Genomic DNA, 5435 nt, shown 5'->3' on the forward strand with positions numbered 1-5435 from the left:
TACTTTTTATTGACCTTTATCAGAAAATCATTGACATGCTAGTGTATGAATTTAAAATTCAATATATGTGATATCTGGGATGTAAATATATGACAACTGGTGAATCACAAAACCACTTAAGCTTTATATTTATCAGCTTTCCTTTCTCTATTCCTCATCAATATTACTTGTATTACGTCAAAAAGAATGCCTGTTGCCATTGCCCTGCAGTAGGATAGTGGCCGAGATGAAGAAAGGGGAAGAGACAGGGAGAGTGAGAGGATGACATTATGACAGTGTATCAGGGGGATGGGGGAAAAATGATTCAGCCTCAGGTCTGGTTAATTTAGTGGTCTCTCCACCAGGCCTGGCTCTTGGCAGTTCAGGCTTTTGTGGCAGCAGCAGTGAAGCAGTCATTGCTTTCAGGAAAGATTCCAAAAATAAATTAGCCTCTTTTAAAGGGACATTTGTTGATAGTGGCAACTGGCCTAATTCAACCCTTTATGTATTATTTGGCAATTTTCTTGTGGTCTTCCTCATGGGTTCACTCGCACTTTTTCTCTGTCTTTCTGCTCTCTTTCTCTACATCCTTCTCTCCCTCTGTCTGTCTGGATGTGTTGTCTCTGGGCTATTATTAGAGTAGACAGGCTGGTGGGAGGAAGTCTCTGAAGTAGACGCTCTTGTCATATTTTTTTATTTATGTATGATATTCTTCGTTCCATGTGCCTCTTTAATTCTCAGTGTACTGTAGGTGTTTCTTGTTTGTATTTATTCATAGCTGAACATGATATCTGTTGAGCTGCTTTTTCCAAAGTATTTTTCACATTCATATAATTTTAATTAAAAAGAAAAAAATATGCATAGCTGGTGCTTGTGTCACTCACAAGATTATCTTTGTCACAGGTGTATGTTCATGAGTGTATTTACAAATCTTAATGTGGTGTTAAGGTTGGGTTAAGCAGGGCAAATCTCTTTTTACTGAGCCCGTGTTTTACTTTAAACCCTTTTAAAATATAAAACCGTGGTTATTAATCTTTCATCTTGTCCTGTCTGAGTTGGTATCAAGGGAGAGACCTTAAACATACAAAGCTCTTAGACATTCTCTTTGTTTTTTTGTCTTATTTTCCTCCTGCTCTCTTTATATTTGACATGGAAGAAAAAATACATAAAACAACGAAAGGGAGGTGCAAATATGCCTGTTCTGTTAATTAAGCTGGTTTTAGCTTCAGTTCATAAACAATAAATAATATAATACATTTCTCTTGCTTCAACCTCAGTGATACATGTTGTCCTATCATAAAAAATTTGATGTTTTTTCTTGACTATGAAGAAATTGAGTTATTCAATTAGATAGGCTGTTACAGTGGAATATTGTAATGTTTCCTAGAAAAGCACAGTGGTTCAGCATAGGCAGTTTTCTCCCATTCCCTTGTCCTCTTTCCTTCTCTTGTCTTCTCTCCCCTCCTCTTTCAGTCTCTTGCTCTTACTCCCTGTAGTCCAGCTTTCTACCCTCATGGCCCTTCCCTTTTTCAGTAATAGGAGACTTGAAATCAATAGCACATTAGACTGGCCGGAAACTCTTGTGGAATTAAATATGAATGACTGAGATTGCAGCTGTACCTGCTGCTGAGAGAGAAACATCATTGCTCTTTGGGATGTGGATTTTTTTTTTTTTTTTTCCATTTCTTCCTCAAGTAAATAGCTTGGATTTCCTATGCTGCTCCTAGCTTACCAAATTACTGGGCAACTTAGTTTTGTTGGCAGTCCCTGAGCAACACTGTGCACATTTTAAGGCATTGTTTGGGCTTGTTATTTTTGTCCTCTGTACCAGTCCGATAACATAATTTGATAGAGCAAATGGAATCATGGACGTCACAAAGCCGCGACAGCTGAGGAGGCAAGAAGAATCGAGCAGCCACACCCATCCTCCAAGCACAGCAGCAGTACTATTTAAATATGAAAGAGAACTTATATTATTAACAGATTGCATCAATGTTTTCTCCACATACAATACAAGCTTTTTGCTTTCATTAAGCTCTCAGATTTGCATTCTGGAACCTCATACATATACATTGTTGTTGCTTGGTTCTTCATCACTCGGTTACACTTTCATTAATTTTTTCACTTTGTTAAGTGAAACAGTTTCTTCTGTGCTGAGAGTGCTGACTGCTGGGAGGAAGGTAATATGAGACAAAAAGCTATATGCTTCTGGGAATTGCTAAAGGTTTGGGTACTGGTAAGCTAATACACATAGATGATATAGAAAGAGATATATTTGTGAGCCATATTTCACTCCATCAGAGATGAAACGGTTTGTGACAGATGGAGTGATATTGTTCCCCTGTATAGCCCATAAGTAAGGCCCCTCCTGTTTTCCCTCCCTGACAGATGTAGGGGAAGGACCACAGTGCACTCTTCTTTCTTTCAATTGATTTGGGTGCTTGAACCCTTAGGGACTAGAGGATGATGATGGGATGGGATATGGGGGTGTAGGTAATGTGATGGGGGTTTAGTCATTTCCTGCAGCACAAAATCTAAAAAAAAAGAGAAGACCAAAGCAAGTACAGTAAAGTACTCAAACATATGCATATATCTCCATATTTAAACATACATTAAAGCACTGTTCTGTGTCATGCACTGACAAGAGCTAGAAGAGCTTTTTCCATAAACTTGGCTATATAGCATGCATCCATGCATGTAGTGTAAGAGAAATTGCAGCTGTTCATACTTTCCAAGGTACTATATTCAACTGGTTTACTGCAGTTTATTAGTGAATAAATCTTGAAACACATTCCCTTTGTCTGATTAGCTTCATGTAGTGTTTGGTTGCTTGTTGATTACTAAGACATGTTGATTTGTGTATTTTGAAACAAATGAGCTGATACTGAGTGAGTCAGCAATGATTACCTTTAACTCCCCTTCCAACCCTGACTGTTGGATCATCATTAGGAGACTTAACAGCTGTCTTGCAGCAGATGTGTCCTGTTGCTACAGCACGCTCTCTGTCCCTGGAGGGGAAAGGTCAAGACAAGGGTGGAGGTTGAACAGATATTCTCCTAAAGATTGCTACATGTTGATGCTTTGAGAGAAACAAACAAATGAGCATCTGCTTGGCCCTCGTATAGGACGCCACTATGGAGTGGATATTAAAATTTACAATATTGATGACAATTTTCAGTCTGGTGTAATTAAAAAAAGCTGCTGAGCTAGCAAGATCTAAAATGAGCATGAAATTATTTTGAGTTTTTTCTGCATGAGTGTAATTTTTTTTTATATATTTTAACTTAAAAAAGAAGACGTGTTTGTTTGGCCTTTATTTTAAGTTGTGGTCACCCATGCAGACTCCAGTTTGAGAAAAAGAAAAGTGGTAAATGATTTTAATCAGAATCTCTGGTGGGGTGGGTTAGTGCCTTGGCCATGGGCGCGTGTCGACGGAGCAGGTGGATGACGGGCAGCTGAGTTGTGGGCTCCAATGGGAGGAGGGGCCTCCATTTTGGAGTACTCTTGGGGTTGAGAGAAACCCTGAAAAAAGGCAACCCCATCTGGAACTGAGGTGGGGGCTCTGGTGTGAAAGAGATCTAGTGGGTGGTGTCTGACACTCTCTCTTTTGTTCTTTGGTAACACAGCAGTGATGGTGGTGGTGATGGCGGTGGTGGGGGGGACTCTTACTGCCGTGGGGGCTGGGCGCTCAAACAATAGTGCCGATCTAGGATTTGAAAGCCTTCGATGAACAGAAAGGCAAGAAAGCAAGCAGGGAAGGTGTGGACAGAGGGATAAAGCAGACATGGGTTCAATCCCCTTTTCAAAAAGACAGGGATGCAACAGTATTATTGTAGTAAATGTGAAGAAAAAATATGTCTTCAGGTTAGTTCAAATGTTTAATTCTAATATGTACATGTGAACACTGGGAAAACAATTTTAGGTGAGTAATGAATAAATCAATTACAGAAAACACAGTTGTTCATTAAATTATAGTTTGGTAAATGTAAACAGAAGAAAAGAAAGATGAGTTTTGGCATTATGGTGGAAACATGCCTATATGGGGAGAGATAGAGAGCGTGGGCTTCATTTATTTTCATTAGCAGTGTCTATGGGCCAGACTCATGACTGCTGTGAGACCTGATGCAACTCTGAGTGCTGTTCCATGCATAAACATATATCCCAGAGATGTCTGTCCTTGCTCAGCTACAGCCAAGCCTCTGTCATGCAAGACTAATTTTCCCCCAATTCTCCTCTCTCTTCATTTTTCACATCTCTCCCATACAATTCATGCCATTCATCAGCCATCTTACAGAGGACAGCCTAGTACCTGCAGCAGCTCTCCAGGGTGCTGAATAGGACAACTGTGGGGGTAGAAGGAGAAAGAGGGGGGTGATGGGCAGGGCTGTGTAGCAGTGTGAGTGCTAAATAATTTCCTCATTGGAGGCATGGAGAAATGGAGTGATAGCTGGCAGGAAAGAGGTATAAACCTGCTTTTATCATAACTGACAAGTCCTCCGTTAGAGTGAAAAGTGACTGACAGTGAATTCTTCATGGTTAAAATTGGAGAGAGATAAGGCATTTAATATATGTTATATGTATATATTATTTGCATTGTTCAGTATATAAAAATGCATTGAGTTATCTGATATGAATTCCAGTCACTATAGTTAATAGACAACATATAAGGCTATTTCTTATTTCTTTTGTATCTGCTATCTGTGTTTCTTGGAGAGGTCAAATTTCAGGACTGAGTCTTAAACAATCACTGATGAGGCAAGGCTTTTTCTTTTCCAATCATAGTGAACAGCGCCATCTACTGGCGTGGTTTCGTTATGAAACGCCCCGTTGTCTTGTTGTCATTCCCTAAGATTTCCATATGCCGCTCCCCTCCCAAAACCTCTCACTAACATACGAGGTCCTCTTTGCGGAGTTGTTTAAGAATTAGTAAAATATTTCTTAATCTTAATCGGATCACTACTAAGAACTATTAAAGTTGTGTCCTGAAAGAGAAATTTCACCTCTGAGAGAGAAACCGGTCTTTTGATCGCTTCCTAAATTTGAAACAGAAATGAAACCCTAAACTGAAGTGGTTAGGTTATGTACAAATTGTCGGTAGCCGTAAACCGGTCAGGTGAGATTTCTGTCTGAGCAGATGGTGGACAAATTAGTCAAACTAGCGAATGAGTGTAGCAAGACCGGATGTGCGGCGATGATTTTCAAAGCATTAAAGCAAAAAAGAAAACATAAATTGTCATTTAAAGGTACTTCACATCTAAAAAAAAATGTGCGATTGAATACTTTGTATAAAAAAATCGCCTTTCAGTTGCTTAGAAGTTAATCAAGAGTTTATTAGAGTAGATGATTCCTTTTTATGTTGAAATTTTACCGGACGTAGTGTTGGTATTACGTTAGCTCGACGGCCTTGCCCGGTTCAGCTCCCGGCCGCTAGGAGGAACAAGGAGGGTTCCTTGTCT

Source organism: Melanotaenia boesemani, chromosome 2 (genome assembly GCF_017639745.1).
Source record: "Melanotaenia boesemani isolate fMelBoe1 chromosome 2, fMelBoe1.pri, whole genome shotgun sequence".
In the NCBI taxonomy this organism is placed as follows: domain Eukaryota; kingdom Metazoa; phylum Chordata; class Actinopteri; order Atheriniformes; family Melanotaeniidae; genus Melanotaenia; species Melanotaenia boesemani.